Here is a 12,482-nt window from a genome sequence, read left to right on the forward strand (position 1 = left end):
AGATATGCAGAGTCCTAACCACTGGAGTGCCCAGGAATTCCCTTAATTTTTTTTTTAAACTTTGTTAACACCTCAAATTTTACACCAAGTTTATTCTAGGTCTTGGTAAATTATACCTTAGATTTGATTTATAAAGCTTTGAGCTTATAAATCAATTATACTTAAGTAAAAATAAATAAATTTTTTAAAGACAGCAGAACTGTAAGAAGCAGTAAGTCTGGCATCCTGTGTCAGTGCTTGGAAGAGAGCCACCCACCAATCAGGAAAGTTCACTTTAAACTCTTGGAAGCAAGAAATAAACTTCTATTGTGTTTGAACCACCAAAACAAACAAAAGCTTCTGGGCTTTTTCTTTTATTTAAATATTTTTGTTTCATAGTTACCCAGGAGATGAGCATTTGTAATTTTGGAGCAGATAGGCAAAATCTTAGTCCCTTAGCCTCAGCCTCGTGGCATTTCTTTTCATCCTGCCTTCCAGAAGTGTGCACTGTTTATTCCTCTGCAAGGAAATATGAGCAAGTAAAAGAGTACATGCAGACAGAACCTAAATCTGCTTTCCACTTTCAGGAAGGAAAACGTAGACTCTGGTCTCTAACCTGTGCGCTTGCGGTAGAGATGAGGGATGTGAGTGTGTACTCATGTGTGTGCCTGCCTCCAGGGAGCCTGACTGCTCCCACAGTGCTGGCTCAGATGACCGCCCATGGTGCTGCTCTTGCCAGAGAGGGTGGTTGATTATGCCAGGTTAATTTTGTTACAAAGTACTGGACAGATTGTGGATACTAGGCCCTTTTGGTTTGAAAAACCCAAAATGTACTTTTTCCTGGTGAGGATTAGGTCTTGAAAGTGAAGAAAATGTGCTTTAGAGAAATCTTAACAATAATTCCTACGTGGAAGCCAGGATAGATTCTTCTGTCTGCTCCCTCGTCTGATTGTGATGTTGTCTATTCTTCATCAGACATTTATTGAGTGCTGATACATGACAGGTATTACCTAGCTCTTTTTTGTTAAATTTTCTAAAATGTATATTGGATAGAGTCTTTAAAAAATAAGACTCTTAAGTGTTTATATGGTAACAGAGGTTTAGATGTCAGACTGTATCACCAAGAGATTTATTTTATAATGATAAAATCGTGTTTTAAATAGACCTAAATCTCCACCCAGTCTGTTACTCTGTTTTAGTTGGATGGGTCCTTAGAATCATTATTTCAGATGTGTATTCACATATTGTAAGAAGGATTATGCTTGGAAATAATTCTGATCTGTACAATTTGAACTAAATGATCTCTTTCATCTATATTTACCTCATTTTAAAATCTATCTTGTAGGGAGTTCAGTGGTTTTCTAGTGACTTTCGCTGCTGTGGGCCTGGGTTCAGTCCCTGGTGAGGGAATTAAGATCCTGCAAGCTGCGCAGAGGGGCAAAATACTAAAATTATAAAATCAAATCATTAAAATGCATATCTCACTAAAATACAATTGATCCTTGAACAATGTGGGGGTTGGAAGTGCCCACCGTCTGCACAATTGAAAATGCATGTATAACTTGACAGTCAGCCCTTGGTAACCATGGTTCCACATCCATGCATTCAGCCAACCACAGATTGTGTAGTACTGTACTATGTATTTAGTAAAAGAAATCTGGGTATAAGTTGACCCACACAGTTCAAGAACCATGTTGTTCAAAGGTTAAGTTGTTTTGGAGAATATTGAATGGAGAGAAAGTGAGAATACTCCTATAGGGGAGGAAAAAATATCTTTCCTCTACTTTTGTGTTCTTGACTGGTACCCCTATAACAAAGGCAGATTAACAGGAGAAAAGCATACAGATTTATTTCCTGTAAGTGTTACGTGACATGGGAGCCTTCATAAGGAAATGGAAGACCCAGAGAAACCATTAAACCTGAGTGTTTTCATGCTAGATTTGTTGACGAGTGAAAAGTCTTGGGAAAATGTGATAGAACAGAGGTGAGCTAAGTGTAATAAACTGAGAGAAACAGCCATATCTGTTTGTTCCAGTTGTTTTGTGTCTCGTCTTCAAAGGTAAGGATGCTCCTTCCTTCCAGGTGTTGGGGAGGGTACCTCTCATATGAGGGTTTTGTGACCTGCTTCATGGGAAGGTCAAAAGTATTATTCATGCCATTTCTCAAGTTCCTTCAGCTTAAAATATTCAATATGCGAAGGTGCCATATCGTGGGATGGTGTGTCCTCTGAACCCTGTCACTGCATTTCTAGTCCTAATTGTGCCACTCTTTCATATTTAACTTTGGCCCCAGTTTGTTAAGTCACCTCTATATATTCACGTAGATATTTTGTGAAGGATGGTTATTAAATGTTTAAATTGCTTTGAAGCTACAGTATAAGGAACTGTATGAAATTAAATAATGCCATTTTCATTAAAATTATAAAATCTTTAAATATACATTTTAAGAATACTAAGTAAAATGGAGGTGTTTTTGTTTGCTTTGGGGCTTCCCTGGTGGCTCAGATGGTAAAGAATCTGCCTCTAATGCCGGTGACCAGGGTTTGATCCCTGGGCCAGGAAGATCCCCTGGAGAAGGGAATGGCTACCCACTCCAGTATTCTTGCATGGAGAATCCCATTAGACAGAGGAGCCTGGTGGGCTACAGTTAATGTGTGTTTGGTTTGGCTAAGGGAAGCTTGTATTCATATCTAGATATTTGAAGTAGGAGGAAATTAAAATCATAAATTAACTAGGAGTATCTAATGTGGGAAAAGCCTACAATTCTGTTTCTCCTGTCTTTCCCTTTTCTTAGATGTGAGGTAAATCACCTTTTCTGTTAAATTTCCTTTAATGATATAATTTGTGCTAAAGAGATCTTGTAATAACCCAAGACATTCTAATGGAAGGTTGTGAACTGGATTTGTGGGAATTTGTGTGTTAATATGATAGTCTGTCTCCATAGGGTGTCATTAGCAGCAGAAATGGAAGGCAAATTACAACCATCCCCTTTATCTTTTCCAGACACTGCAGCCCCTTCAGCATGCTGTTTCTATATATCTTGTTTGAAAAGAAATTAAGTGGAAATTGCCTGCTCAAAGTTGCTTTAAAAAGTCACGCATGTCACCTGTATGCTACCTTGAGGATTCCTACCTCTTCCCTATGAGCATGTCTTCTGCTCTGTTCTTAGAAAGCTTTTTCACTTATTAGTAAAAAATAAGTGTCCTTTTCTGTTCTATCTGTAGTTAGCCACCAATTAGTAAAGATGAGCAGAAACACTCCCATGCTGAGCACTGTGCTAGGGGCATAGAAGAGGCTGACACCACTTCGTGATGCGAGCTCTGTGAGCGCCTTTTTATCTCCCAGGAGGGATCCTCAATAGGTTTGGGCTGCCCCCTGGAGCCTGTAGCTATTTCCATCTAACTCCTCATTAAAGTCAATCCAAGATAATGCTAAAGCTTTTGGATTCTTTAAGTGAATTGCCTCCACTTGAATTCAGCTAAAAATGCTTCACTTTCACTCCCCAGGGCTGCTTCCAAGCTGCATGAACTCTCCTCTCCTTAGCCTCACACCCCACCAAAAATATTGATGTCCACACAGCAAGACTAGCTTCTTATTAGAGATCCAGGACTGTTGCTATGAATGCGTGCCTAACTGTAAGAAGAGAAAAAAGAATGAATCCTAGCTAAATCTGAGCACAAAAATGTGACATAAATCAGGACTTGGGGGGGGGGGAACAGATTTGCTTTCCTCTCAAATAATTTTTTTTTAAGAAAAAATGCACCAAAAAACCCCATACCCCCCACAATAAATGAGATCTAAAAATTGATGAGAGTACATAGTACTATGCCAGACTTTTCCATTGTAAACTGAGTTTCTACTATGCCCTTCTAAACTGATAATATTATATAGTTTTATATTCTATTCTTTTTGCCTTTTCATACTGTCTATGGGGTTCTCTAGGCAAGAATACTGGAGACGTTGCCATTTCCTTTTCCAGTGGACCACGTTTTGTCCGAACTCTTCACTATGACCCGTCCATCTGGAGTGGCCCTGCAAGGCATGGCTTACAGCTTCATTGAGTTATGCAAGCCCCTTCACAGGGTTGTGATCCATGATCAAACCTGTCATTCCTAAAGGAAATCAACCCTGAATATTCATTGGAAGGACCAATGCTGGGAAAGATTGAGGGCAGGAGGAGAAAGGGGTGATAGAAGATGAGATGATTGTATGGCATCACCAACTCAATGGACATGAATTTGAGCAAACTCAACCACATCATGCGAAGAGTTGACTCACTGGAAAAGACTCTGATGCTGGGAGGGATTGAGGGGAGGAGGAAAAGGGGATGACAGAGGATGAGATAGCTAGATGGCATCACCGACTCGATGGACGTGAGTTTGAGTGAACTCTAGGAGATGGTGATGGACAGGGAGGCCTGGCGTGCTGTGATTCATGGGGTCTCAAAGAGTCGGACATGACTGAGCAACTGAACTGAACTGAAATTTGAGATGGTAGAGGACAGAGGAGCCTGGCATGCTGCATCCGAGTTGGACACGACTTAGTGACCAAACAACAATATATTCTATCCAGTAAAGTCTTTGGCAAAATGAAACCAATTATTTGGGGACTAAGGCAAGATGGATTAGGATGGGGAAAGCAGTAGATTCTACAATTTATTTTCCATGCTTACTCCTTGGAAGGAAAGTTATGACCAACCTAGATAGCATATTCAAAAGCAGAGACATTACTTTGCCAACAAAGGTCTGTCAAGTCAAGGCTATGGTTTTTCCTGTAGTCATGTATGGATGTGAGAGTTGGACTCTGAAGAAGGCTGAGTGCCGAAGAATTGATGCTTTTGAACTGTGATATTGGAGAAGACTCTTGAGAGTCCCTTGGACTGCAGGGAGATCCAACCAGTCCATTCTAAAGGAGATCAGTCCTGAGTGTTCTTTGGAAGGAATAATGCTAACGCTGAAACTTCAGTACTTTGGCCACCTCATGCAAAGAGTTGACTCATTGGAAAAGACTGTGATGCTGGGAGGGATTGTGGGGGCAGGAGGAGAAGGGGATCACAAAGGATGAGATGGCTGGATGGCATCACCAACTCGATGGACATGAGTTTGGGTGAACTCTGGGAGTTGGTGATGGACACGTAGGCCTGGCGTGCTGCAATTCATGGGGTCGCAAAGAGTCGGACATGACTGAGCTTCTGAACCAGGGCATGGAAAATACCTTGATCATATCTGCTTTGATGTATTGGAGTATCACTCGACAAGTATTTATTCAGATCTTTTTCCCTTGAGGTAGAATGCACCCTTACCTTGCAGTTTTGGGCCTGGCCATTAGACTGAATTTGACAAATGGGATGTTTATGGAGATGTCTTCAGCATGCTCACACAGTTTGACTTGGGGCCCTTGCTCTTCTGTTCATCTTGAGAGGGAAGTGCCCTGTATGGCCTCTGGTTCAAGGAGAATAAGCTGATATAGAGCAGACTTAATTCCAGTCTGCAGCTAAACCCTGTTGATTTCAGCCTCACCCCACTGAGTCACAGTCAACCCACAGCCTGAAGCACACCCACACCAGCCAATTTGCTGACCCCGGAACAAAAGCCACAAATGCTTGGTAAACCATTGAGTTTCGAGGTGGGTTTTTATGCAGCACGCACTCACTAATATGCCATTCTTATTCCACTTGAGTCCATTCTCCTTGCAGAAACCATAGTCATCTATTGAAGTACAAATCAAACCATGTTACATCGTTGTTTAAACCTTTGGGGAATGAATTCTAAATGTTCAGCATGACCTATAAATTCTTGCATGAGAGGGGCCTGACCTCATTCCCCATCACTCTGCATTCTAGTCACCAGCCTTCTCTCTCAGTAATTTAATCTCACCACCCTCTCATTCTTCCTGATGACCTTGTTATGGGCTGGTTCCACTGTGTGCTATCCTTTTTCTCTACTCTTTGCTTAGTTAACTCCTACTTATACCTCAGGTGTAAGCTTAAATGTTATTTTCCAAAGAACTTCCAAAGGAAGCTCTCCCTGACCCTAATACAAGGTAGTGGTTGTGGTTTAGTGGCTAAGTCATATCCAACTCTTTGCAACCCCATGGACTGTAGCCCACTAGGCTCCTCTGTCCATGGGATTTCCCAGCAAGAATACTGGAGTGGGTTGCCATTTCCTTCTCCAGGGGATCTTCCTGACCGAGGAACTGAGCTCACGTCTCTGGAAAATCCTATGGACAGAGGAGCCTGGTAGGCTACCGTCCATGGGGTCACAAAGAGTCGGACACGACTGAGTGACTTCACTCACTTCTGAATTGGCAGGTGGATTTTTAACCCCCAAGCCACTAGTTCCCAATTATATGGCCTCAGAGCCCTTTGTATTTCAGCTTTTAGCAGTTAACTATAATTGCAATGAATTATTGAAGTGTGTAATTCATTGTTCTATGTCTCACCCATCATGAGGGCAAGGACAACATGTGTCTGATTTACTGCATTATCCCCTGCTTAGAACAGTGACCTGTAATTGGCTAAAGAAACTAGGCTTGAACAAAAGTCAGGGGATACATAATGGCTCACATGAGAAATGTTAATGAAGTTCTGAATCAGTTCAAATGAAACGTCCTGTAGGAAACTAGTGGAAGGTAATGTGAATATGGGAACAAGGTCAGAAAAAGACACCTGCAAGGAAAACACAGTCTCTCCTTAGTCACAGAGCCAGGTTAGCTACAGTAATAATGAGCATTTAATATCTAAATGTTAGTGAATTAGAAATGAAAACTTGATTTTAAGAGGAAATGTCACTAGCTGCCAGGGAATTGATAATTTGCAAAGGCTGCACTGCAGAACTACCAATGAGTTTCAAACAAATGGAGATCACCCAAGAATTTAAAAATAAGATCAAACTGCCTTTTAGGGCTCTTAACTTTTTAAAATAGTGTCACAGTTTATATAATAGGAAGAAACTGTTCTAGATATCCTGATATATCCAAAGAAAAAGTAAAACCTACTAGAAATGACACAATATTGGGGGGAAGAATTATTTTATTTTTTGGTTGCGCTTGGTGGCATGCAGGATCTTATTTCCCTGACCAGGGATCGAACCCATGCCCCCTGCAGTTGGAAGTGCAGTGTCTTAACCATTGGACCACCAGGAAAGTCCCAACAGTGTTTGAAATTTGAAGTGAATATCTCATGAAGGTTTCAGTACAGAGAAAAGATGGATGGAGCCTCAGCTTAGATAGTCAAGTGTCCTTAGTGTGTATGAGCAAGAAAGACGTATTTCAAGGGGAGATTTGGGACTCACAGCTTCAGGATTCACTAGAATCTGTGAAGACCTGGCTGAGCCTCCTGTCACTTGCTGGCCTGTGATGCCATCAGAGAGGACAGGCTGTGGCAGCCACTTCATATTCCAGTTTGTCAGCAATGTATACAAGTATAACCTAAGTTGTCTTTTTCTTTTTGTAAGGGAAAAAAGTGGTAGAGGATTTTTAAAGATTTCTTTAGCTGTTAAGTAGCTTGGTCTATCTCCCTTGGCTCTATAGCCTGTCCTAATTAAAATGACTTCAGCAGAAGCTCCTAGAAGGCAGCTTCTTCTTTTCCCTTTTGCCGCCTGTGTTGGCTCTCTTGTTCTTTGCTTAAATAATTAATAATCATTAGTGTCTGTTATGCAGCATGTGGGAGAAGAGTGGATAATCTTGGATCCCAGGACATTTGCACTCTGCCTGTCCCCTTTCCATAAGTTTTCATGTGAGGCTCTTCATTAGCTGGCACCACCAGGGTGTAGATTTGCTGCCCTCAGCCTTTTAGTGTTCATTAACTAAAAAAAAAAAAGGCCCCATCCAGTTCACCAGCTGGAGACAAATATTGCTGATGGGAAGTAATTTCCCAGAAGAACAGTTAATGAAGAAAGTGAGAGGTGTGTGGAGAAAAGAAAACCACAAAGTTTATTTAGATTGAGCAACCTCTGCTGGACCCAAATGCAAAATCTAAATGTCTGTCACATCACTGCAAATTATGACCTCAGTCTGACAAATAGCAAACAGTTAAACATATGAGTGTGTAACAGGAGGGTTTATACTCTCAGGTAGGTTTGAAAATTTCTACTCAGAACAGTGAAGGGCAGGCACAGAGCTACAAATATTTGATAATAACAGGCCCCACTACTTGTTAGCAACAATAAGCTGGTGGTCCAAAGGGTGAAGAAAGAATTGCTTGTCAGGGACAATCTTTTAAGTCACACCTAAATATACTGATAACATTGCAACATCTACAGATATGAAAATCCATTGATTTGTGCTGGGGGGAAAGATAGCTGTTTTGTCATTTATTCCCAGAGAGTAGAGACTCTTTGATTTTAGGGTTGGTAATTTTTTATACTTAGTTGGACAGTAACCAGCAAGGGGAATAAAAGGTGATAAATGAACTGGGAGAAGAGTGGATATTCTTGGATCCCAGGATCCAAGGCTAATAGGCTGAATATTTGGATCCAAACTGAGGCCTTGTGTTGTTTTCTCTTTACTAGATGATTAGAACCTTAGAGGCTACACAGACAAAATACTTTTACAAGACATGTTGGTCTGTTAAAACATTCAGCCAAAGAAATGAATGATTATTTATTTACATTTTTCCCAAGCACAGTACAAGCAAGGTCCCGTGACGTGGGAAACCTGTACTGTAGGTATCAGATGCTGCAGGAACCAACATTCTGGGGATAGGTGGGCAATGAGCCAGATGTTCACAGCTGCACATACCCCACTCATGACCCAAAATATGTATACCCACTGGTCTACAAAATGCTTTCATCATGGCCTTTAATAATTCCTTATTATCTCCAAAGTAAAATTAGATGACAAGTTACTTGCCAAGGCAAAAAGGAGAGTGACGCACAGCTGCAGCATGCTTTGTCTGAGCTGTGTGCTTAGCCTTGGTCACTCTCTGTCCGCAGAGAAGTTAAGAGTTGTGTTACGTGTAAACAGGATAACAAACTTCTGTATTACTGGAAATTATTGGTGTTTAAAATTTGGTTTTCAAAACACATAGAGTTGGTTCTTATTTTTCCTTTCCTAAAAAATCTCTTCTTTATTCAATACAAAGTCTCTTCCTTTCTCTCAAATTCTTACCTTGTGCCTTCTCAACCTGTAGGCAGGAGGCCCCCTTATGGAGTATAATTTGAGGACTACTGTTGCCATAACTACTTTAAAACTGTTTTCTTTCCCTGTATCCTGTTGATGCTCCACTGTTGTTTCATACTTGGCCTGAAAATTTTACTGTTAGAGTTATCCCTTTGGTATAGAAGGGGCAACACAAAGCTTTTGGTCTTCCCTGGTGGCTCAGACGGTAAAGAATCTACCTGCAATGCAGGAGACCTGGGTTCAGTCCAAGGGTTGGGGGAAGATCCCCCAGAGGAGGAAATGGCAACCTGCTCCAGTATTCTTCCCCGGATAATTCCATGGACAGAGGAGCCTGGCAGGTTACGGTCCATGGTGTCATAAAGAGTCAGACACGCCTGAGCGACTGACACTTTGACTTTCATAGAGGACAGAGATTTTTTCCTCCAGAAAGCAACTGTTTAAAGATATACATAGGACTTCCCTGGTGGTCTAGTGGTTAAGAATCCATCTGCCAATGCAGGAGACACGGATTTGATCCCTGATCCAGAAATACTCCACATGCTGTGGGACAACTAAGCCCACAGGCCACAACTCTTGAGCCCAAGCTATGAAGCCCATGTTCTGCAACAGGAGAAATCACATAAATGAGCCTGCGCACCACAACTAGAGAGTAGCCCTTGCCCACCGCAACTAGAGAAAGCTCACGAGCAGCAACGAAGACCCAGCGCAGCCAAAAACAAATAAATAGATAATATACCATAAAAAAGATATATCTATGTCGAGGAATGCAGAGAGACCTTCCCGAAAGCTGAAAAAATAAAAATATAGACTCATGAACTTAGTGAAGAATGAGAAGAGGGTTGGGAGCACTGGAGTCTCAGATGGGGAAATAGGAGTGGCTATCAGTGGAGGGAAAGTCCTGGGTGCAGTCTGTACGTGTTTGTTTACTCATGCAATAATATTTGTTGAGCATCTACACATGCTGTGCTAGGTAGGAGTGATTCACAGTGACTTCCTTATCCTCCTGGAATTTATGGCCCTGTTGGGACCAGGGCTGGCCTAGTATAGGTCAAGAAAAGTTTCCTTTAGTTTGGGATTAGCAGATACAAACTACTATATATAAAATAGGTAAACAACAAGGTCCTACTCTATAGCATGGGGAACTATATTCAATATCCTGCAATAAACCATAATGGAAAAGAACATGAAAAATATGTGTTGTTGTTCAGTCGCTAAGTTGTACCCGACTGTCTGCAACCCCACGGACGGCAGCATGCCAGGCTTCTCTGTCCTTCACTATCTTCCAGTGTTTCTTCGAATTCACGTCCATTGAGTCAGTGATGCTATCTAACCATTTCATCCTCTGCCGCCCTCTACTGCTTTTGCCTTCACTCTTTCCCAGCATCATTGTCTTTTCCAGCGAGTCAGCTCTTTGTATCAGGTGGCCAAAGTATATTCATACACATATTTTCCCTTCTTTTTCAGCAGTAAAAAAATAGCAAAAAGTATGTGTGTGTATATATATATATATGTATATATACATACATATATATATATATAACTATCACTGTGCTGTACATTTGAAACTAACACAGCATTGTAAATCAGCTATATGTCAATAGAAAAAGTCTCCTTGAAAATGACCAAAGAAAACCAAATATTTTGTCAGGTAAAGGGGAGAGAAGTGGGGAAAAGCCACTGATGCAAAGGGAGCTGTACACTCAGGTGTACCAAAGCAGAAGGAAGGACACTGATCAAGCAATAGGGAGAAGGCCTGTGTGTAGCAGAAGCCCAGCTGGCAAAGGTGGAACAAGGTCAGGTTGGAGCCAGGTCATGCATGGCCTGGTAGCCATGCTAAAGATACTGAACTTCATCATGAAAACAAAAAGAACTCATTGAATAGTGGAGATGTGACAAGATCGGTGCATTTTAAGAAGATCCCTTTAGTTGCTGTGTGGGCAATGGATAGAGTATGGTAGGGGAAGCCTGAACTAGCTCTTGGAAGTTAGTGCTGGAGTTAGGTGAGAGCTGATGATGGGTTACACTGGAGCACAGAAATGGAGATGGTGGGAATTGGGGAGAGTCGAGATGTGATCTGGGGGTGGAAACAACATGGACTGAATATGAGGGAAAAGGGAGACTGTGGTGTGGAAGATATGCTTAAGTTTCTGGTATAAGCAACTCCGGTGGAGTGGGGCCAGCTATTGATGGAGGAAAGACCTATTTGGGGACCTCTTAAGTGTGGGAGGGTGTGTGCAGAATTGGTACAAGGTCTACTGAAACCATGGAACACACCATGATAGTTTCTGTCCTTTTCACTTTCCTTCCCTCCAAATCTTGGTCCCTTTGTCCAGTTACACTGCCTCATTCTTTCAGAATTTTCCACGAGATGAGCAGACGATGGTGGTAAACATTTTTGAGGTCACATCCTTACAGCTCTTGATCCAATAGGAGAGAAAGAGCTTCCCTTCATTTCTAATATAAAAAGTTTTAGGGACTTCCCTGGTGGTCCAGTGGTTAAGAGTCTGCACTTCTAATGCAGGGGCATGGATTCCATCCTTGGTCAGGAAACTAAGATCCCACATGCTATGTGGCCAAAAAAAACCCCCCAAAGTTTCAGAGAAGGATTCCAATTGGCTCACCTCAGGTCATATCCTTCTTAGCGAATGGTCCAGAGAACACAGCATGTGAACTGGTCCAGCTTGAGTTCATGTCTCCCTGTTTGTTTTTCTTGCAGAGGGGAAAGGCTAGGATACTATAAATGGTCATCTCGTCAGCACCTCTGGTGGGTAGAGGGTGGCAAGGAGCAGTTCCCCAAGGGGCAGAGACAGGGCTGGGCTGTCAGAGCTAGCAGATGTTTCCTGCCTCTGAAGCCTTCAGTGTTTCGTTCTAAGACTACAGATGGGGAGAGGCTGAGTTAATTCTGAAGTAATCCTACTATCTAGAGATGCAGAGTTTTCTAACTCTGAGCTGATGGGATGAAGGCCTGACTATGTTGATGAATTTACTGTAATTTTGAACAATAAACAGTATATTTATGAAAATTTTGAAAAAGCTTCCATTATTTTACAGTGACACATTTTTTAATACATTCCTTTCCCACATTTATCCTTAAGCATGTACCTTTTTCTGAAATAGAATTTATACATTGTCTTGAATAACCAAGCACGTTGTTTACTTTTAATTCATTTGTTTTAACATCAATATTTATATGAAAATAATTTGTGTAAATTTGTTATATTTGTATGCTCTGTGAAACTTGAAGGATCAGCTAGTAACTGTATAAAGAAATATTGGTTGAACTCTTGTTATGGGCATGGTAGTCTGGATGCTAAGGGAGATACACTGTTTTGACTTATTTCTGGCCTTTAAAAGTTCATAATCATGATTTTGATAAAATATTCC

The sequence above is a fragment of the Capricornis sumatraensis genome, chromosome 14, assembly GCF_032405125.1.
Source record: "Capricornis sumatraensis isolate serow.1 chromosome 14, serow.2, whole genome shotgun sequence".
Lineage (NCBI taxonomy): Eukaryota > Metazoa > Chordata > Mammalia > Artiodactyla > Bovidae > Capricornis > Capricornis sumatraensis.